Genomic DNA, 22,812 nt, shown 5'->3' with positions numbered 1-22,812 from the left:
ACATGTATAGGAATGGCACTGCCTAGACTGTATGCAAGATGTACTTGCAATGGCTGCACCATCTCGGAAGTGGTTGTCTTCAGTACTTCTTCTACTAAGGACAGTGGAACCAAGTAGGTTGGAATCTGTCCCATGGCTAGGCTAGTTACCGTGGCACTAAGCTCCCTAAGCAAATCCTGCATCAGCATCTTGACCTGTTGCACGTAAGCATAATCCCACTGTAACACGTCGACAATCCTGCCCACGGTGTGGAGGGTGTTATTTAACACTGCTGCATGAAGGTTTACTGCTAATATTGTGCCCTGGAAGGTTTTCCCTAGGCTTTCCAGCCGCTGCTGCTGTTGATACAGCCTGTCCTGAATTTCTGGCATTTCCTTACGTAACCCAGACACCTGCCTTCTCAGGGTGGTCAGGGTGACAGTGTTAGCAGCAAACAGACCAGCTGAAAATAGCGAACCCACGGCGGAGGCCGCAGCAATCAGACCCCCCAAGAACCTTTTGGGGCGGCTGAGGCCTGTCATCTCCTCCTGGCTGACTGTTGCCTTCCTCAGCTGGCGGAGCATGTGTATAGTGTCTAGCTGGGCATGCCATACAGCATCCTTAGCCCACTGCCTGCCATGATAGGACACCCTACTGTTCATGTTGATGTGCTTCCGAAACACATCACTTGGGTCCAGCCGCACATACACTCGCTGAGTATGTGTTCTGCAATTTGTTAACAACAATCCGGGAGCATCCTGCAGGACTATGCCGGTAGGAGGACCGGGTTCCACAACTTCAAGGGGCTGTGTCGAGGCGATCCACAGCACTGTCAGGACCAGCCGTGGCAGTTTTAGGATTCCCATTCTGGAACACAGATGAGGCACATGGTACAGTTCCACTATAATTTTGAATATATTTTCCTAGGAGGACCTACACTACAGTACCTAACTACCTGCAGCTACAAAAGGGCACCCCCTTCTTGATCGGGTTTAGACTTTTAACCCTATTCTGTGTCCTCCGGCACCATTTGAGGTGGGCGATACAACCGGAGGTGGTTGCGATGCACCCACTTGTAGACCAGAGATTGCCTTCCTTTTTCAATCCGAATTCGATAAGCTACCGGTGATACCTTATCGACATTCTCGTGGGGTCCTGTCCAACTGGGTAAGAGCTTCCGGGCCACCCCTGTGGGTTTGGCAAATTGGAAGTACAGGACCTTGTCTCCTACTTGGAGTTCCTGGTTAACTGCCTTTCGGTCATAGTATGCTTTCCTACCCTCTGCACTCCTTCCCAGCTTGTTCTGGGCAAAAGCAAAGGTTGCCTGCAGATGTGCTCGCAGGCCTGACACATACTGATGGGCCGTAGCAGCCCCCGTCGTTCTCAGGTCCTCCACCCCATAAAGACAGTGTAGGGGAAGAGTCATCTTCCGACCTGTCATCATCTCAAAAGGTGGGACCCCCGTAGAGCAATGGGGCGTGGCTAGGATGGCCATCAGAACCAGGGGCAGCTTAATGTCCCAGTCCCTACTGCTGGTGGAGACAAACCTTTTGAGCATACTAACCACCGTTCGGTTTGCCCTTTCTGCCTGGCCCGAGGATTGAGGGTGGTAGGAGATATGCAACTGGGCCTTGACCCCAAGCATATTCCACAGGGTTGCCATTACTGTAGCTGTGAAATGGGTTCCCCGATCCGAGTCCACGGTCAGGGGGAGTCCCCATCGACTGAACACATGTTTCACCAACAGCACTGCAGTTGTCTCTGCCGTGTCGTTGGGTGCTGGGAGGCACTCAATCCATTTTGTGAATGCACACGTAACAGTGAGGAAATATTTGTTCCCTCTGGATGACCTCACCAGCGGCCCCACCCAATCCATTTGTAGATTGGACCAGGGGAATGTCATGCCCTTTTTCTGGAGTGGTGCACGGTGCAAGGGCCGTGATGGTTGGAACTGGCTACACGTCAGACACCCCTTTACATACGCGGCGATGTCTTGGCCCATGTGAGGCCAGAATGCCACCTGCTGGATAGTGTCGTACGTGGCCTTGATTCCCCGGTGGCCCCCACAGGGCTCGTCATGAGCGTGTTGGATCATGACCCCCCGATGGCAGCGGGGAACTACCCACTTTGGGACACCTTGTGCAACTGGTACACAAACCAACAACCCCTTTATAATTTTTAGGTTGTCTTTCACCTCTGCCAGCTCCTTCAGCTCCGGAGACTGGCTCAGCACCTGCTCCGAAAGAGGTTGACGCACTGGGTCAGCGATATGCTGATACATTTGCCCAATTGCTGGGTCCTGTTTCTGCATTTCCGCAAGATCGGTGTTAAAACCCTGTGACCCAAGCACTACAGATTGAGGGTCAGCTCCGACATCCTGTCTAGCCCTGCTTCGGGTGACCGCCTTGACCTCAGCCACGGTTTCTGGGGGTAGCCATTCCTGCTGGAACTGCCAGGGTTCACCCTCTAAGGCGCCAGATTTGGCCAGCCGGTCGGCCTCATCATTCCCGTCTTTGTCGGGTCCCTTCACCTGGGAGTGTCCCTTCACCTTCCTCCAGTAAACCATCATTCCAGCCTCGGTCGTGAGCTTGTCACTGGCCAGGAACAACTCTTTGTTCTTTACTTCCTTTCCCCGGGCATTTTTCATGCCTTTACCCTTCCAATACGGAAGATGGGACACGAAGCTATGTCGGGCGTAGTTTGAGTCACTACAGATGACAAATTGTTTAAGGCCATTTGTCAGGGCCTGCTGGAGGGTGATCAGCACCCCAGCTACTTCCGCATACTGACTAGTCTTTGGTCCTAGCTTATAGCGGGTCGGCCCACAGGGAGTATTGTCTTGCCAGACTACTCCTACCCCTGCTAGCACCTGCTGTTCGTGGCGAAAAGAGCAACCGTCAACATAGGCCATGGGTAAGCCCTGGCCCACGTTCTCATCGTAGTACCGATGACTGTTCGGTAGCTCAGCAGCGGGAATCATTTCTGGAGCTTCCATGTCAGTGTCACAGCCGTGACACACTTGGCCCAAAGCCAGGCCCTGTCCCAGGTACATTTTCTTGCTCTGTGCATAACGTACCTCTATCTCATAGCCTTGTAGGGCCATCATCCATGCCACAATCCTGCTATTTGACACCCTGCCCGCTTTCAGTCTCTGGCTATGCAGGAATGTCACAGGTTGGTGGCAGGTTTCGATGATGATCTTTTGTCCCCCTACATAACTACGGAAGTGTTCTACCGACCAGACCGTAGACAACAGGGCCTTCTCGCAGTCCAAGAACTTTTGCTCCACTGGGCTCAGGGCTCGACTGGCATACGCCACCACCCTTCGCTCTTGGTCATATTCCTGACTCAGAGCAGCCCCAAGGCAGTGCTCTGAGAACCCTGCTTCAAGGTAGAAGACCTTATTTTTGTCAGGGTAGGCCAAGCACGGTGCACGTCTGCGCTTCAGCTCCATCACAGCCTGTTCTGAGGAAGGTCCCCACTCAAAGGGCACGTCTTTCTGCAACAGCTTGTGGAGGGGCCTTGCTATTTCAGCGTAATCCTCAATGAACTGCCGGGAATAATTACATACTCCCAGAAAGCTGCGCAGTTCAGACAGGTTAGTGGGCGACCTCATATTCTGGATAGCTTGGACTCTGCTGGACTGTGGCTGTATGCCTTGGGCTCCAACCAATAGTCCCACGTACTCCACTTGGGTCCTACACCACTGTCCCTTAGCCAGAGACAGTTTGGCCCCTGCACGGGAGAGCTGGGTCAACACATGCCTGATCTCGGCCATGTGTTCTTCCCAGGTCTGACTCCGCATCAGAATATCGTCCACATAGACCAGGTTGCCCCTGGCGGCTGCATCACTCATGGCTTTGTGCAGAAATATGTTGAACTCCGCTGGGGAGTTGGAATACCCAAAGGGGCATCGATTCCAGGTGAACTGCCTGTTTCCAAAGGAAAAGGCCAGTTTGTACTGGTCTGTCGGTTCTATCTTAAGGGTCCAGAACCCATTGGCCACATCCACTGTGGTGAAATATATTGCTGTTGTCACCTTGGCTAACTCCTGATCTAGGTAGATCATTGGCCATCGTGACAAAGGAACCTGTTTATTCAGCTGCCGGTAGTCAATGGTCAGACGCCACTTACCATTGGGTTTCAGCACCGGCCACAGTGGGGAGTTATAAGTGGAGTTACACTCCCTTATGATCTGACGCTCTAGTAGAGCATCCAACGTCTGCTTTATGGACTCGTATGCCATGAGGGGAATGCGATACTGCCTGACATAGGTTGGGCGGGCGCCAGGGGCCGTAGGAATGCGCACTGTGTGCAAATCCGTCACCCCGCAGTCATAGGCGTCCCGTGCAAACACTTCCTGGAAATCCTGGAAGATCTGACGCAGCTGCTGACGCTGGCTTTCCGTTTCCAGGGCATCTGCCTTACCAACCTGTTCCTGTACCTGCTCTAGGAACCCCGCTTTTGACGGCATGGCGGTATCCCGGGTCGCACTCTCGGCTGAGTGGTCCGTCGGAACACCTGCGTGTACTGTATACACAACCATCTCATCCTTATCGCTAAGGTCCACTCTGCACACCTCCTGGTTGCAGAATCCCTCTATTGGCACTATTGCAATCATCCGTCGGGGGTAGGTGTAGTACACCTGCTCGGTTCCCCCCTCCCTGGCCAAGGGACCAGGGAGCTGCCCCAGTACTGGGATGGCCAGTTCGAAATCATAGAAACCATTGTCAATCACCAGTCCCATGTCAGTGCGGGCAGGGATTTTGACATCTTGTTTTGCTATGTTCTGCACCAACAGGCAGGTGGCTCGGCCATTCCGTTCCAGTCTGGGGGTACCACAGACTGCTAGGTTCAGTCTGATAAACTGAGCTGATGGTTGGAAGAAAACCATCTCAGCATCCATTCTCTGCCCCTTCTTTAGGACAAGGCGTACCGGAAACCCTGCTGTTGACGCAGGAACGATCACGTCCGATTCGTTTACTACCTGGCAGGCCTGAGGAATCGTCTGACCTGACCAAATGTTCTCGGGGTCGCCGCTTAGAGAGTGGGCATCTGGGTTCACCCGTGTCCACAGCACACTGTTTACTGTGTCCAGCTGGGCGCCCAGTCGAACCAACAGGTCTGCACCAATACAGACCGAGTGGGTCAGCTGAGGTGCTACCTGGAAGTAGTGAGCAAACTTCCTTTTTCCGATGGAGATGGAAGCTGCACAGCTTCCTTTGCTCCAAATGGACCTATGAGGTGGGGGTGCCCACCACAGAACCTGTGATTGCGTCACCAGGGTCACCTGACGGCTTCGCGACAGGTCCTCGAACAGACCTTCACTGATTATGGACTTCTCAGAGCTGAAGCTGAGAATTACATCATCAACCTGCACTTCTGCCACCTGGACCCCTCCCACCACCATGGGGTGGTAGTCCTGGTCCCCCTGAGGTACCAGGGCGCACAGAAAGGACTCCCATTCATTACCGGACAGGGAGATCCACTCTTCTTCAGGGATGAAAAAGGGGTGTGCTTTACCTGGCGGGTCAAGCAGCTGCTCAGAGCACTGCTCCTGTAGTTGGCAGACCGTGGGAGTGCTGGCCTGGGCAGGACTTCCCTGTAGTTTTGGAAAGCAAGAGGAGACATTTATTTCTCGTCCAGAGGAACCAGGAGGATCCTCCAACTCAGCTATAGTGTTCAGTGGGCACTGTGTGATCACAGCATAACCACTGAACCCCCCTTTTTGCTGTATAACAGGCTTAGGGTGCTTGACCTGAGTCCACAATTTTCCACGCTGGCAGTCCACCAGAGGCTCCAGCCTGTCAAGCAGGTCTTGGCCAATGAGTAGTGGCTCTGTTTTAAACCTAGAGATATAAACAGGATGCACCACGTTCATTGGCCCGAACCTAAGTGCCACCCACACTCGGTGTGTGATCCTGGCATGATCCTGGGTATAGCTGGAAATATCTATCTTACACGGTTCTACCTTAAGTCTGATGCCTTTTCCTTTCGCTACTCGTTTGAGTTCGCTGAGTAGATCGGCTGACATCAAACTAATTTCAGCCCCAGTGTCAATCAGTGCTTATCTATCTAAGACGTTTTCAAGAGAAACCTTGATATAAATACGCCTTGCTTTGCCTTTCTGGCTGAGATTCCCTAAGAATTGTTGGAAGCCTGCCTTTTCTTTGACTTCAGGGGCGGGGTCAGCGCCCAACTCAGAGTCACAGCCTTCTTCCAGGCAGGAACCCTCCCACCCAATCAGATAGACTGAGGGAGGGGCTTGGGACGGATCCCCGCCTCCTCCAGTGGGAAGGGGCGTGGTCCCCCTCCGCTCATTCACGCTTCCGGCATTCGGTATGGAAGGTTTACCCTGTCCTGATCTCTCAAGCAGGGCTTATTCAAGCCTGGCCAGGCGGGCTGCAGTCGATTCCCTTCGTCCAGCCTTATGATAGGCTCTGCCTGACCCCTTGCCTTCCCCGTAGCGCTCACGGCGGCTCTGACGCTTACTGCGGTCCTGCCTGCCTATTTTGCGCCAGGGCTTAGCGGGCTCAGGAACCTCAGCTCCCTCGGGTTGAGGCGAGTCGTCAACCCTGCTGGCTTTAGTGGCGAACACGGCCGTTTTAGCAGGTTTTCGCTCTGAGGAAGCAGAGACTTCAGCTCCCCAGGCCTTTTGAGCCAACCTTCTAATGTCTGCCATTTTCATCGCTTTTGCATCAGTGTGCATCACAATCATTTTCCTGACTGAGGGATGCAGATTAGCAATGAATAAACCTTTGAAATTCACGTTCTCTTTGCAACACTCTTCATTCCGCCCTGCAAGATAAGTGCACCTAAGCCTCTCATAATAGTCGCGAGGGACTTCAGCTTTTTCGTGCTTAATATGGTGCGCAGCGGCCACGGCAGCTATGGGATCGATAAAAGCCGAAAATTCTCCGATCATTGCCTGACACAGCTCCTCAAAGCTATTACAGACCTCCGGTCCTTGTCTAGACATCCACTCGTGGACTGCTCGGCTGGTAGTTTTCCTTACTAACATAGCCTTTTCCTGTTCGGACACTTCGGGCATAAACTGCAAAGTATATCTCAGCTCATCGATGTAGGTTTCCACATTATTCCCTGACACTGACGGGTCAAACCTTTCTACATCTTTGGCTAACTGCCTCAGGGAGTGGAGGTTAATTTTTCGGTTTCTCCGCGGGCAGGGAGACGGCCGTGATCAGGAGCAGGGTGTCTATGCCTGAATTGAATCGCCCTTGCGTCTCACGCAGGACTTGGCGATCTCCCCCATGCCGATCCGACCACAGACCCTGGCCGGGAGAAACCTCCTCCCGGCGCGCTGGGTGAGCGCTCCGGGCTGCTAGGTGGGCTGGGATGCAAGTGGGATCTAGCCTGTTTTGCTTCCAGTACGGCAGCATCTAACTCCTTTTGCCTTTCCTGGCTGAGCTCATTTAAACTCAATTTCTTTTTCTTTTTCTTTCAAGCTCGCTTCCAGGTCTCTCCTAGCTACCTCAGCCGCAGTTTCTCTAGCAGACAGGTCATCTAATTTACCTAAAACTTCCCTGAGTCTGTCTTCACTTTCCTCATTTTTCACTCTCTTTTCTCGGATTATATCCAACAACTCAACTCGCTCCGCCTTATATCTTTCTAGCTTTCCCTGAAGCTTTTGAAACTTTGTCAGCTCGGGCAAAGACAGTTCCAGCTGTTTAGCTAGATTTAAGGCGAAACTCGATAGGACCTGAACTGCGTTCACAGACCCTCCCGTGTTAAGCTGGTTCGCTACCTTAGTTACTAGATTTATTTGCAGCTTCTCAATATCATCAAAGTTCAACTTTTCGATACCGCTCCAGTAACCAGGATTGTCGTCGCTAGAAATAGTACTTATAAGCGACTCCACTTCAGACATTTTAGCAGCCATTGTCATTACGTCAGAGAAACTTTAAGAGTATTACTTTTTTTCCTTTTACCAAAATACAGTATGGAATCTAAACACCCGAGCAGATGGATTTCCAATCAGCACACGTTACACTAACCGCTAGAAAACAGGGGGATTTCTTTACGCAGTTATCAGCACACCCGGTATTCGTGTATAGAAGCCACGGTGCTGTGCTGAACTTGAACTCACAGCGACATCAGTTATTCTGTGCGATTGATTCTCATTTCATTCTAAACTAGCCCGCACAGGGACGCCATTAAATGTAGTGGTTTGATGGTTTTACGGAGACAATTATTAATTGTAACAGTAATCACGAGGTTGTTCGTTGTAGCTTTTAGAAAATCAATCGTCAGAACAACTAACAACGCACACACACGGGTTCAATACACGAGATACATTTATTAATATCAATTGTGCACCAAAGATATACTAGTCTGCCTGGATACGAGAGGCAGACCTTACTGTGAGGGTTATCAATATACAAGGTATATAATCTCGAAGAGATGCAAACACAAAGAGATACACAACAGAGAATATATGTCAATATATATCGTTCGGTTACCAAATCGCTAATCAGTGTTATTACCCACTGTTACTCTAAACTCGGAAGTAAATACATTACTCATAAATTAAATTGATAACAACTTGTGTTGAGGTACAATTGAATTCTCGAGACGCAATGTAGAACATGGGGTTTACTTATCCACTGTGTATGGATTTGGAATTTCCCGGCACGAACACCAAACCAGCTGACAGGCTCTGTTGCAGCGTTTGTCCAATGGGCGTTGTGTCAGCGTCCTCTGGCTACCGGCCAACCAGTCGAGGTGCAGCTTGGAGTAGGACGGGCGGAGGAATCTGACTGCGGCGCGCAGGGCAGTCGTTGCTCCGAGGGGATCTACCAGCAGTCCGGCTGGCTAGTAGAAAGTCTCTATGCACAGAGTGTGACCGCGAGTCCTCACAAGTCACTCTTTTGCCTGGTAAGAAGCTGGTTCGTTCCCCGGTCCAGCGCTGCTTCTGAATAAGCTATTCAGGTTGTCGATGAGGGTCCAACTGTAGGCTGCCGTTGATCCAGCGGAGCATTCACGTTGGTAGAATTCTGAGTACGTACGGGATCCTCGGCCTCGCGCTTAGAACAAAGTCCAAGTCCTTTTGCAGACAACAGCAGTTGTCACGTGATTGTCTCTGAGGATGCGTGAAAATGGCCAAGGAGAGCCCCGATCTGAGCTTGCTCTCCCTTTTTGACCAAGACCCAGATGTGTGCTGATTGGTTGAGAGTTTGGCGGGCATTGGAGACCCACGTGGTATTACCACGCCCTGCCAGTCCCTGATTGGTTGGTCAAGATGAGATATAAGTCACTTACTCTTGACACTTAGGAATGCAGTCCAGATGTCCATTCGGCACTCCCTAGACTGATAGGCGCCAATAGATGACCATTGATCATGATAGCCAGGCTTAGCTAAGTGTGTCCCCGTCTGGGAGCTTGTTCCTTATCAAAAGAAAACATCTTAAATCAGCCTGCATGAATACTTTCTCTGTGGCTGCACCACAGAGATGGAGGGTGAGATGGGGCCTCCTTTAGGACAGCATACCAACGCTTAATTCTGTCTTATTAACAAGTATTGCCGCTACATATCCCCCCTTTTTGAAGGTCACGAGGTCCTGAGGCGTTGTTGCCTTCAAAACAAAAGCAGAGTTAAGTGATGTCTGTCGTACCACGGTGGATTCTACCACCCAATATTCACATTACCTCTCAAGAATTTGTACAGGAAATAGTGTTGGAAAGAACATTGCGTATACCTGCTCTAAATTATTGCAGATCTGATGTTTTCAGATCAGAAAAGGAAGCCTGGGGTTTCTACAGTGTGTATTCCAAAATACAGCATGTTTTGCACAGAACCTGTGGTAACACCATCCCACTGATTACGCAGGCAAATTTTTTTGCCCTGCTAGATTGGATCGCCCAGTGTGGTTCGCATGGCTTTAGACACAGGGAGCGGAAGGGGGTTATGAATGCTTATTCAGATGCCGCAAAGTTTCTCAGCAATGTTGGGGTGGTGGTTACGTGTACCGAACTAATTTTCCGCACCAACATTTAATTGTTGAATGCAAACAGGAGCCGGTAACGCATGTATGCTGCGTTGTTTCAGTGTTTGAAAACCCCCTGTTGAAATAAAGCGGTTCACATTTCACATACTTGCAAACTGGAGTCTGTAACTTGTGTAAAAAGTGCTGCTGCTCTGTTTCTGTGTTTGAAAACCCCCTGTTGAAATAAAGCGGTTCACATTTCACATGGTGTTTGTCCGTGAGACTTTACGCAGTCAGTGTTTGTGTGTGTGCTTACACCCCTGCTGCTTTTGAGAGACGGCTTGTGCAGCGTATAAGCAGTCTGGCCGGACAACCACTCGACCACCCGGCCGCGGCTGGTGCCGCTCACACCCCGGGATCTCGCGGCCCGCACCAGAATCCCCGCGCCGCCGTAACTACCCGATTTCCTAGGGTTATAATAGAGCGCACTCAACCCCGCGGCAGACATGGTCCCCTTCCAAACCAATACACACTTTCACACACCTAAAGCGAGGGATGCGCCGCCTTGGGGTTTTGGGACCCTGAGGCTCGGGACCGACCGGCCGGGGGGAGGCGGGAGTTCCGACCCACACCATTGGCTCCTGAGGGGGCGGGACATGCACAAATAACAACACGCCATTGGCTGACAAGGGGGCGGGACATTAACCACCGCGGACGACCATTGGCTGGAAAAGGGGGCGTGGTACCTGTCAAAAGTTTGAAGAAAGGTGTCGCTTTATACTACTCATGCTGATCGTCTTATAAATGCAAAATAAACTTTTAAAGCTGATAAAGTCATTTGCATGTGGCTACAACATCCCTGGAAAAGAGATTTTATCAGTTGCACATAATCGGTATTTTTTACTTTTTTTTCAGCACTGGAAATATATTTTTTTAAGTTTTCTTAAGAAGATCTCATGAAGTATTGCCAGGACCTACCTTTAGCACTCAATAGCGATATTAATGGAGTAGAAATGTAAGATAAATTGATGATCTGAGCTAAAATAGTTCTTATGCGCCTCCTGTAACAGTGTTCGTATTCATAGCAAGTAATATTCTTTTTCAACCCCAAACGTTGCTATTGCATTAAGCTTTGTGCGACCATTAGAGGTTTTGGTAGCTTCTGGAGAGCGCACTTTTCCAAACTGAAACCTATAAGAACATTATTCAAGGTACACCATGTCCCAGAATCGTTCATCGGGACTAGGATTAATATCAATGGAAAGTACTTCAAGATTTAACTGAAATATTAAAAGAATAGGAAAGCATTTAAAATAGAAAAAATCAGTTCAGATGATATTTAATTTTTGAGAAATGGGCACATACTGTACATCAGCTCAGTGAGCAGTGTGAGGTGCTCTCCTGGAGATGATGTTAAATTAGTTAAAATCATGTGATAGTTGAAAAAGCTTAATACTTAGTGAAACAGCCAGCACAAATGGTTGCGTTTGTGATTATGTCACTTCTCTACTATAGCAGCGTCGATAAAAGACCCTCTGAAAGCAGTAAAGCACTGCACAACTGAATTCATTGCTATTTCGAGAAATCCACAAACCCGTGTTTTTCATGTGCTTTAAAAGACAGCCATACTCACCGACAAAATAACGACACTGCAGCTGATTTTTTCCGAAGCACAGTTGACCTTTCTGAGCCAAATGATGAAGCTCACCCAGTGAATACTATAGCAGAAGGTGGAGGAAAGTGCAACTTTGTAACTACTGCAACCACAGGAACAACTGCAAGAAGCAGAATCAATTTCCCATCGAATGGTGGAGTTGTCTGAGGTACGAGATGTGAACGTGTGCAGAGAATCCCACAATCTCTTCAAAACTTGGACAAAGTATTTCTGATGGAGCGCTGTGCGCAAAGATTGAATAAGCTTTGCTCCTGCCGATGATTCTGCGTGAAAAAGCACAGCATTCAAGTTTCACAGACAAATGCACCATGCCTACAGAACCAATTTTAAAAACAATTGCGGCACACTACGATTCACACTGACTCAAAAGTGATCACGGCAGATGTTTCCTGCATAATGCTGAAGGGACCAAAGAGCATTGCTGTTGGGAACACAAAATGAGGCTTTTTTATGCCTTGATGTTAAGCTGACAAAGACTATCTTGAAACACCTAGTTCAGTCTCTCGACAGATTGTCAAGCAAAGCTTTTACCCATTGAAGTCGCAATAGAAGGAAGGTCTTAACCCACCAACACTTAGCAGCGGCAAGATTCAAACCTAACCCAGCGAAGAAAATGGAGCACAAACCCAGCACTTAGACCACCCAGCCACACTCCCAACACCTTACTCTTTTGGAGAACGTCGGGTGGGTTCAGCTCTTGTTGTGCAACGTGTGGAAATGACTGCATCTTCGTTTTCCGAGATGTTTCCTATCACATCTTTGTCAGCTCTGAATATAGTGCTTCTTTGGAGCAGGCTTCAGACCCTTTATTTTATTTATAAAGGAGGGCGCATTCAGGAACATGTAATTCCTGTTTTAGAAATGCTTTGGGCGGTGTGTTTTATATAATGCACAAACAGTATTCTGATTGTATACTGTAGACCTGTGTAGCAATCATACTGGACGTGACTGGGATTCTGAAATGTTTCTTGAAAAGGTATTCAGGGCTGCTTGAATCTATAATAAAAAAGTGACCCGAAACTTCCAACCTTCCAATCACTGATGTCGCTCTCCCTAAACCTGTACGTGATGTTTTGCTGATGTGCAATGAGCCTTTACTCCTGTATTAAAAACGACCTCTGTTGTTGGGCGGAGTTGAAGGAGAACTAACTGCACAGAAAAAGTACGTAACGATAAAATATTTCTGCGCGTGAAACACATCAATCGTTCAGCATTTCTAAAATGTTTAATTGAATTGACAAAGAAATCCTCTCCTTAAAGTTCGAAAAGGATTATCTGTTGAGCCAGCAGGCGTAACACTGCAGTTGCCCGTTTCTCACAGGTGTTTGAAGTTGTGGATAACATTTAGTAGGTTTGGCACCGTGGCTTAGCTGGTTAAGACGCCTCACTAAAAACCAGGAGACCCTGGGTGCGAATCCCAGCGGTATCTATTCGTAGACAACAGGCCACTCATTGTCAATATTTATGGAGCTTAATTTAAAGACAACGGGATAAGCATGAGTTACAGCTTTCTGTAGCTGTTTTATAGAGTTACATATTGGTTGGCTCTGTGGCGCAATGGAGAGTGCATTGGACTTCTAGACCTTGATAGAATGAAGTCATTCAAAGGTTGTGGGTTCGAGTCCCACCAGAGTCATGTAACATTTTGATTCAACCTTTCAAAATCCTCTAGGGATTAGTGTTGATCAAGTCAAATAAAGGACTTCTTAAGAGTCCACAGTTGAAAATGAAACAGCAGCCACAAGAAACAAACACTGCAATCGCATGATAAACGCCATTTCTCATCCTTTCTCTTAGTGTCGGAGCTACTATTATATGCAAAGGAGGCAACGTGACAATGAAATCTTAAAGAAAGTCTTCATGAAGGTGTGCGTCGGCAAGCTCTCCACTGGCAATTGACTGGGCTTGTGAAGAAATCAATCTCATTCAACAACCATACAAATTGCACAGCTTAAGGCACATGAAGTGAAATCTGTGAGCAGATTGACACAAAACAATGTCACTTCACATTATCTGCAAAGTTGTTTTGCTTGTCTGACCACCTCTTCCTACTTTACAGTGAGCACATATATTTCAGTTTCTTTCTCCCATGTGGAGATGTATCCACTGCCAAAACTACTGTCTGATTATTAAAATTATCTGTAAAACTGTTACATGTCTTCATCTAATTGTAAATTTATAAGACGGTCTATGAGACATTTGTGAGAGTAGCTGAATCCCAGGACTGGTATGGAATCACACACAGACAGGTCATCTGTGTGATCTGAGTCCCACTGCTCAGAGCTACAGACTGGTCAAATGGTCACTATTGTAGACACGACCATCGGACCATCGGCTACAAATAATCAATATACTGATCATAGTGTCACTATTGGTGTTTATTACATAAATACTATATATAAATAATAAGATAATTCCACAGTCATATGTGTTATAAAACATGTATAAACATTTTGGGAGGCTGACATACAGTAAAGAAAGTAATACTGAAGGGCTGGAAGTTCTGGAAAGCGTTAATAGAACCATCTTGCTTTCGACCTGGATCAGAACCCACAACTGCCAAATCAGTGACCCCTGAGCCCAGTTCACAGAGAGGAGAACCAGGAGCTCTTTTATGTCTCTAAGAGGGCTGGGAGGAAGGATAAAATGGGGAAATGTGACATGAGTCCAGGCTGTTCTGTCTGATATTGTTCATATAGCAGCACTGATTGTCTGAATATCTTCTGGTTCGGGATTGTGAGGATAGAGAGCAGTACGGAGTTGAGATCCTGTCTGAGCTGTGAATCTGACTGAGAAGAAAATAATTTTTTTATTCTGCCTGAGAATTTTCCTGAGAATTTTTCTTCTTTTCCAAGTGGTTTTACATCTCCTTCAGATACTCTGCACAGACTGCCAGAGTGAGAGAAGAGGAGAGAGAGATGGACAGATAAGAGCACATACAGCAAGAGACACATACGTCTTGATTTACTTTGAAGCAAGTGTTCATTTCTTTACTGGAACAAGTTGTTTCTGAACTTCAAGAAATTCATACAATTTCTGAAAGATAAAATACAAATCTTGCTTCTCAGGACAGAAAAAATGCTGCAAAAAAATGCCAGTGATTTGTGAAAAGCAACGGGAATGTGTCCTTGTGCAGCTGTTAAACAAAGGGCTGGTGGGTCAAACGCACTCAGGGATGCGCTTCAGATTGTGATGATTTAAACATAATCTCCGCTAAAAATTGAAGGGATTTCTTTGCAAACCCTCTTGAATGTTGCAGGAAATCTTCGTGTTTTACTCGTGTGCAACTACAACAAGTAAACAATTAAGTACCTAAGTCAATGTCCAAGAAAACCATCTTCACGTGTGGAATTTAACTGGCTGTTGGGAGAATTCATTTATACACCCGTTGTATCCTTAGCAAAAATATTTTAAAATTAGAACACAGATTTGTTGGAGAACCTGACAATCCTTGACAATCATTATTAAATGAGCATTATACAAATGTGTGTTGATATTTTTAATATGTACCTTAATTGTAATATATATACATAATTGCTTTGATATGGATGTTCATTTGAAGGAATTGAGGAAGCTATGAAAGATCGCAGAACAACCAAAGATACACTTGGGCATCTGCTATTGGTAAAGATGAAAGAGTACCTTAAGTGTAAAGCTTGCATACACACAAGAGAAAAAAACAGTTTTAATGCACTTCATTAAATTGATGGTGTCCTTATCAATCGTGCATAAACTGTACATAGCAGAGGATGGTTTCGATCCATCGACCTCTGGGTTATGGGCCCAGCACGCTTCCGCTGCGCCACTCTGCTGACAGCTGTTATGGGGTGATTCAACACAACTGCTCTATCTTTGCTTTCTAAAAGTGCGCCCAAGATGAAAAGTCTAAACGGTAAACGCAGACGTCACTTTGAGCACTTGGTCTTTTATAGTACAAAACATCACCCGCTGCTCTACATGGGCGTGTCTTCAATATCGTTGAGAACCAAACCTTCTGCTTTCCGAGGCAACTGATTCTTTCGTCGTTAATTCCCAAATCTTCAATGAGAATCAGTGAAACGAAAATCAATCACATGTACACACTCGCGTCCTAACCTGAAAGAAAAATCTACACCCACTTTATAATACTGAAAATGATTCAGGAAGTACAGCAAAGTACTAAAACCAGCGAATGCATCTGCATACATAAAATGTCAATTTTTCAAAAGTAAAATCTTCAGCTTTGAAAGATTGTCATCCATATATTTTCGTTTTTCTCTTTTTTTACATAACACGCTTTCGAGAAACAAACTGTCTTTTAATTAAGGCTTCATTAGAAAATGTGTATCTTGGTTTGCTAAGTTAAAATCGGCACATCCCAGTGGGCAAAAGATGTAGAATATACGACTATTAAACGCTTACCTTAGACGTGTAAATGTGCTCCGTAACTGGTCTAGAATGAAATTCTAATATACGTATATCGTTATACGTCAATTAGACATCTATGATTATATGTTTATTATACATAAATGGTTGGAGTTCTATTATACGGATAAATTTAGAAGACTATAATACATATATAGTTAAAGGTCTATTATACATCAAAGAAAGATTTTTATAGGAGTAGAAACTAGTAAAATAAAGCCAATGATTTATTTTAGAAATGTATTCTTAAAATATACAATTATTCACACCTGAAAAATATGTAGTTCAAATTATAGATTATATACAATATTGTAATCAACAAATGTCTAATCATCATAAAAAACACAACTAGTAAACTTCAGTTACAAATTCTAGTAACATGGCAATATATATATAGTAATGACAAACACAAACTAATTACATGAACACGCTAATATTTAACTCAAAACCACATTTCGATTCAAATATAAATTTTAAAATTTACAACTTCTTTATTTCCACAAAAATATTATTAATGTAGCACAAACGCTACTTTATAATAAAGACAGAAAGAAACTGTTTGTTTTGTGGCTCATGGTGATCCTCCTCTCGATACTAATGAAATGTTTAATATGATCTCTCGAGAAAAAAAGGAGTCAATTTCCGCCTGGAATGATTGATGCCCCATCAAACATTTTGTAATATCCCTGGTAGTTTATACAGTAGAATCCTGGTTCGTGGCTTAAATTCAAGGTAAACAAGACTAAGGAAACGAGTTGGAAACTTGATGTCGGAGTGGGATTTAAATCACCCGGAACATTTCACTACATTCGGCAGCATGTGCCAGAGAGCGATATCTGACATTCCTTCGATAGCTCAGTTGGTATAGCAGAAGAGTGTAGTAGAATCAGTGGCAACCCTTAGGTTGCTGGTTCGATTCTGGTGCGAAGGAAGGTGCTTTTCTGTACCTTAACCAAAGAAATAAAAAAGTGAATCTGTTTCATTCAGACATTGATCAAAAGCTCAATAAACGACGAAGCAGAAGCTCCTGTTCCGAATTCAGCCCACGTTTGATTGTTTTGTTTTGGCCAAGATCTGATCTTTGAATTAAGGGACTACACTGCATGCGTTGTAATTCAAAAATTCATACAAATGTCAAGTTTTTTTGTAGATATAAAGGTGTTCTCTGTTTTCAAAGGATAGTTACTTAATTGGCATAATGATTTGGTATTGATTTTGTATCGTTGTATTATAAAGTTTGTGCTTTCTGTGTTTTTATCGTATTGTGAACTTATTTTTTAAACAAATGCTTACAAAAGCAAACACGGCACACATCTGTTTATACCAGCGGTGAATTGTACATTTTTATTAAGTACAAGCTACTGTGCACTTCTGGGAGTATAACAGGTTCGATATAAAGTGGCAAAAATATAAAAGGGGAAAATACCCCACACTGCGTGTAAACCCTCGTTGTGACTGTTTTAGATAAAAATGGCGTACTGTGCACGAAATGTTGCAGAAACACAATCTGATATTTTGATAATTATTATTTTAATAATTTGATCAAATTGAGGCCCAGGATCCAAATCTTCAGTTCTGATTTTTTTAAGTGATATCTTTCCTTCCTGTCGTGGAAGTCACAAGATGTGAGCAATTGTTTTTTTACGTTACGATCCAAAGAGCCTCAGACGCACTGTAACCAAACCAGGATGGATTGTGCTGGGAGCCGGACTGAGCTCATTCTCACTCCCTGTGCTAAAAACAGAATTAGCTTTTCCCCGAACACCGTCTACAGCTGCTGGATGGTGCTCTGCGTCCTACTGCTCCGGCAATTACTTTGACGAAAGACAGCTCACTCGGGCGCTTTTAACCTTCTCGCAGCTACGGGCGAGATTGACGCTCGCGATATGAAGGCGCTGGTACACATTCTCTAACTTTCACAATCGCGACAGTCTTCGCTTTTTTAAAAAAAAAGTAGATATAGCCCTGAAAAAAGCATTAGCTTTATCAGTTTTTACATTAATCTATTTTGAATCAAAGTTTGATATTTTTTTTATTTTTTATTGCATTTTACATAATAATAATAATTATTATTATTATTGCTTACACTTATATAGCGCTGTTCTGGATACTCCACTCAATGCGCTTTACAGGTAATGGGGACTCCCCTCCACCATTCTCCTGAATGATCGCAGAGAGTCAGGACCTCGGTTTTACGTCTCAGCCGAAGGACGGCACCTGTTTACAGTTTAGTGTTCCCGTCATTGTACTGGCGTATCAGGACCCGCATGGACCGCAGGGTGTGCGCCCAGCGACAGAAACCAGACGTGTGTCGGGCTCGGCTGCGAGCAGGACAATGACGTCACGGGGACAAAGTAGAGGAAATCAAAACGGTTCTATAAAAGACCTGTGTCAGCTGTTGGTTTGCAGTCTGGACTCTAAATCCTCCGATCCGATTTTAAATCTCTCTAATACCTGAGCTGCGGCTTCTTTCGAGTATTTATTCGTATACTTATTATGTGTAAGTGTATAGATGAAACCTTTCATATATTGTTCAGTTTAAATCAAAATGCTTTACTAATACAAGAGAGAAGTATAGTATGAAGGATGTGACAAATTTATGATTTCTTGAAACAAAACGGTTTTTATTTGCATTCGAAATGAAGCGGAATTTTAGCGCGACACACAAACCCTTTGTCTTTTTTAGAGTGATTTTTAAACAGACATAAATGTAGAAAACGTGTTTTTTTTAGTACTACAATTGCAGGGTCAGTGGTGTAATGAATAACGCGTCAGGCCTCGCGTCAGAAAATTATAGGTTGGACTGCCGTCTGGCTTGTTGAGTTTATACCACTTACATTCTTTTATATAAATGAACTGCACCTGAAAGCTATAGAAAACACTTTGGGTAAGTTGTCTACAGTCTCATGCGAATTTCGACAACTTACCCAAAACACTGTACTGTCTGGAGATCAGCTCCAGCTCTGAACTCAATTGCAATGAAAAAAACATGTGTAACAAAACTGGAGAACAGCTGAACTTGTGCTCAGTTCGGTGATGAGGGTTCAGAACTGTCATTGCTGTAATTAGCACGAGCTGCACAGGCTCTGAATCAGACCATGTCAATTAGTCTGATCAGTGTAGGACACGTTAATGTAGAATTATTAATACGTTTATTAGTTAGTTCAGGTTTACCCACCTGAACTAATGTAGAATTATTACTTGGTCTGTCTCTTGTTTGTATATAAATGAATGTCTCTGACAACTTAATGTTAGTTTTACGATGTAGGTCAGGCGTTGACATATGCACGAGTATACGAAATGGCTCACTCCTGATTCAACTCATGTTCTATAGGAGATTGGCGATTCCTCCCGTTTCTCGTACAACCATATCAGAACAGAAGCCCGTGTCACCCAGCTGTGATTCAAGATCGACTCGCATCTTTATCCCTTTTTTGTTCGTGATCATTATATTCTTTAGTTATGATCAATATTGAACTTTTTCGAAATGAAATGACAATAATCAAACATGCAGGCAGATTTTTGAAAAGTATTCGGAATTGACAGGGTGCACCTTTGGAATAGTCGTCAGAAAATGTGAGAAAAGGAAAGTTATGTAAGCTCTCACACAAAGCATTGAAGATTGGAATCTTGAGTGTAAAAAAGCTACCCGTCTCCCAATGATAGGCAGGGATACACACCATGACACTAACTAGGAGCGCTTGTCAGCTGTTAGGAGGCATTTCCTCTTAACACTACTATTGTTTCGGGTTTCGGCTTTTACAACAGAATAACAAAACGGCTTCAATTACGTCGATTAGACTCAGCGAAACTTTAACACCTATGATATTACGAGTGCTTTGCACATGTCGAACTTCAAGAAGGAACTACTACAACAGTTGTGGACATAATTCAATACCACCGGCAAAGTCCAATGCCGGCAACGTCTGAGAAAATAATGTTCACTCATGGAATTTGGTCTTTGAATGGCTGGCGGGAAAATTCATTTATACTCCTGTTGCACCCTCAGCAGATTTGTTGGAGAACCTGACAAGAATTATTGGGATAGCACTGTATGTATTCTGGTTTATTAACTTTAATTTTAATATAAATGTAAACATGCATGCTGTATAATCTATTGTAATTTTAAAATATGTTAGCTGAGGATGCGAGGGGGGCTATTACACCTTGTGAAACACAGAAGGAACTGTAAAAAAGGCTGGTGAATAAAATTGGCGATCACAAGAAAACCACAATTTATGTGGTATTATCATCAATATCCTTCAAAATCGACGTTCAAATGAAGGATTTGAAGAAACTATGAAAAAAGCAACAGTAGTAGCAAAGGATTTTGATTTTTGTTCTTGCATCACCGTAGAGTTGCACCCCTACAAACAGCACAAAGGATGAATCCCACCTCCTTTGTTATTGCTACGTTTGTGCCGGTGAAAGTAGCGTTTGTGCTATTGAAAGCATTTCGGAAGATGAAGGTGCAGTCACTTCCACATGTCATGATATCATTAGATCGGACGACAAGAGCTGATGCCCCCCAGTCCAAGCCAGCAATGTGAGAAAGATGAGGATGGAGGACAGTAGTGTGGCCGAGTGGTCTAAGGTGCTGGATTTTAGGTTCCAGTCTCTCTTGGGGTGTGGGTTTGAATCCCACTGCTGCCAAATGTTAGTATTTTAAGACCTGCAATACGATCAGTAAAAGCGCTTTTTGTTAGGCTGCGGGAGGTGCTTAGAGATAGACTTTCTAAAAGACAGGCTGTCAGCTTAACATCAAGGCAGAAGAAATATTTTGTTTTCTCAACAGAAATTCTCTTTGGCATGTTCAGCTTTATGTAGGGAACAACGTCTGCCGAGATCACTTTTGAGGCAGTGCACATGATAGTGTTCCGGCAAGCACATTTAATATTGGCTGTGGCGGTGAGCTGCTTTTGTCTGTGAAACTTTTAATTCTTAGCGCCGAATCGTTGGCAGGGGAAAAGCTTATTAAACCTTTTAACAAAGCGCTCCATCAGAAATACTTTGTTCATGATCAAAAGAGATCAGAGGATTAACTTCATGAATTCACATAGCATAATTTACAGGAAAGATTTAAAAGGGGAATTGATTGTGCTTCCTGATGTTGTTCCTGTGGTTTCTTTGGATACAAAGGTGAATGTTCTTTGACGTTCTGCTAGTGTATCCACTGGGTGGGCTTTATCAATTAGCTCGGATAGGTCATCAGTGCTCCATCTCCGGAAAATAATAAGCACTGTCGTTTTTTCCTGTGCTGTCTTTTAAAACATAAAAGATCACGAGTTTATAGATTTCTCCAAATAACAACTATACATTTTAACCCAGCAGTTAGCATTCCTTCAATCCAATAGTTTTACTCTGGGTAAAAAGCAGCGCAATATACAGAGAGATGATATTCAAATATTTCAACGTTCTTATTGGATTACCTGTATGGAGATATCGCTCAGAATTCCTAATATGATTTTGAGTTCAGTTTTGCTTTACTACTTTCAGAGTCTTTTATTGACCTTGCTGAAGCAGAGAAGTGACATAATCACAAATGCGACCTACCTGTGCTGCTGTTTCTGGTTAATAATGATTATTGCGAGGAAAAAAAAAACAGCTCCTTGCATTAAGAGCAAGAGCAACCAACGCGCTCGCTTGTTGAGTTGGGTTTTATTCCGTGGTGCTCTTCCTCAGATGCAAAGTTATTTGGCGAGCAAGGACCTCTGAGAAGGAGCCTGAATCCATCAAGAACTCAGAAATTCTAATATCGCACTGCCGTCTTGTGTACAGAGATCTGCTTCTTCCTTTTTGAGTGTTTTGGTGTTTAAGAGCATGCTTCCTACCTCGAATGTTTGTTTCAGGAGATGTGTTACCAGATCACAGATCATCTTGAAAAGATTTGGGATGCACTGGCTCAGTTATTTGAAGGAACCTATACCACCAACGCACTTCTGAGAAGCACCTGCACATTTTCGCAATCCTCTCTCTCACCTACAAAGTTATGAAGACACAGACGACCAACAAAAACTGATTTGATTCACTCAAGGCTTCACTCTTCTGTTGTGATGTCGTTTTAATTAGTGTTAGCTGTGATGAGGTGTTGTTTCCGCCTCTTAAAGTTTAAGAGTCTGCTCCTTTCTTCCTGGTATAGAAATAACATGTTCCATCTTTGTTTACAAACACCACTGTAAATTATTTGTCCATCTCTAAAGCCTGTGTGTATTGACAAGGCAATTCAAAAGCACATATTAAATAAGAACACGATCCTTCTTGTTACCATTCACGTGGTTGGAGCGTTGTTTCGCCCTTTAACGTTCTTCTACAATATTTACAGACAGGGCTTTATCACTGGAGTTGTGTGCATCGGTCCATGAACATCAACTGTACTGGTGTTTTTCTATGCGTAATTTAATCGCAAGCACTTAAAAGATGCAAAAAGGTTTCAAGGAAAACATAATTGAAAGACAATCGAGTAAGGAGGTAGAAAAACGCACCCCCCCCCCCCCCCCCCGTTGAAGAATCAACCACCGTCGCCCATGTGACTGGATATAAAAATAAATTATTCATTTTGCCCAGTCTCTGGAAGCTTCGATGCGATTATTTTCCCTTCCTTATTTCTTCATTCCCATTAATTTACTTTGTAGTAGAAGAAACGCGAAAGTGGGAAACTGCAAGCATTCTTCGTGAAGGGTGGATTGTGTTCAGTAAACATATGAACATCTTTACGTCAGTTCCATCATCGGTAGGCTAGGGGATGTAGCTCAGTGGTAGAGCGCATCCTTCGCATGTATGAGGTCCCGGGTTTAATCCCCGGCATCTCCA

The 22,812-nt window shown here is 44.7% G+C and overlaps 2 non-coding genes across 2 annotated transcripts; both read left to right on the top strand.

The window, feature by feature from the left end:
• Nucleotides 1-13,141: 13,141 nt before the first annotated feature.
• Nucleotides 13,142-13,234, top strand: trnar-ucu (transfer RNA arginine (anticodon UCU)). The gene is made up of 2 exons: nucleotides 13,142-13,178; nucleotides 13,199-13,234. It is a non-coding gene; the product is annotated as a tRNA-Arg (tRNA).
• Nucleotides 13,235-22,740: 9,506 nt separating this feature from the next.
• On the top strand, nucleotides 22,741-22,812 carry trnaa-cgc (transfer RNA alanine (anticodon CGC)). The gene has a single exon. It is a non-coding gene; the product is annotated as a tRNA-Ala (tRNA).

This window comes from Atractosteus spatula, assembly GCF_055471065.1.
Source record: "Atractosteus spatula isolate fAtrSpa1 chromosome 10 unlocalized genomic scaffold, fAtrSpa1.hap1 SUPER_10_unloc_6, whole genome shotgun sequence".
NCBI classification, from domain to species: Eukaryota; Metazoa; Chordata; class Actinopteri; order Semionotiformes; family Lepisosteidae; genus Atractosteus; species Atractosteus spatula.
This window is presented reverse-complemented; position numbering and strand designations above follow the sequence as displayed.